The sequence below is a fragment of the Labrus bergylta genome, chromosome 19 (assembly GCF_963930695.1).
Source record: "Labrus bergylta chromosome 19, fLabBer1.1, whole genome shotgun sequence".
Classification (NCBI taxonomy): domain Eukaryota; kingdom Metazoa; phylum Chordata; class Actinopteri; order Labriformes; family Labridae; genus Labrus; species Labrus bergylta.
Window position 1 is genome coordinate 24939673 of NC_089213.1, and position 1011 is coordinate 24940683.

A 1011-nucleotide genomic window follows, 5' to 3' on the forward strand; every position below is an offset into this window, starting at 1 on the left:
CTGCTCAGACCAGAGAGGACCTGGCCTTCAAACAGTTTGATGCTGAAGGTTTAGTAGAAGTGGGTTTCTTGGGAAACCATGATCACTGGGCTCACTCACTGCATGTATTTGGAGTGTGGCTTGTTGCATGTCATTGGAAATATGGTTTTCTTTGCATACGCCCATCCCCTCCATCTTCAAGCTGCCTCCCACAGAGCCAACTGTAAATCAGCTGATGCTGTTTGTATATTACAGATTCAAGTTAACCACTCACATTTTTCATTGACTAAGTTAGTAGGTCGTTGTAACTGTGACCTTACAAGACATGCTTCCCAAATTAAAAAGTTTGGATTTGACAGTTCCATGCACATATAGGACATGTTATGTTATAGCATACAGTACATGGATATATATAATTCTACAATCTGGGGACAGGCATAGGTTTATTTAACAGCAGCAATATTGGTATATCATACTGGGAAATGCCCAGTTTAACTCAGAACATGAAGTTCTATTCTTGTCCAAGAAAATCTTTAGTGTGACATTACACCAACCAGCAACACTGATACAATTCCTGTAAACAGATTAGGAACCCTGCACAACTGCTAGCTAATGCTTGTTTGCAGTGGTCAATATGGTTTACTCTCCCAGTTGGACAGATGTCCATCTGGGCTGAATTAGGTCAGACCAATCACAGCTCTGTATTTCATATGGGGCAGGTTCATGAACCATTAAGGCTTTTTATTTAACAATCAGGATGGCTCAATCAATCCAACTCCACTTTTGTGTCAGTATTAACCAAAGTGCAGTCAACATTAGGTACAGATGGCAAGCGATGGTTCCTCAATCATGCGAATAGCTTTTTATTAAGTTGAATTTGAAGCCATATAAATTACAACTTGGAACTAGCTTCCTAGCCTAGCATGTAGCTACAGCTACATTTCACAACAAAATGCATAATTTGTAATGATTGATTGTTGCTTCTAGACTCAACATAACTTAGAAATACACAAAAGACTAAGAGGTTGCAGA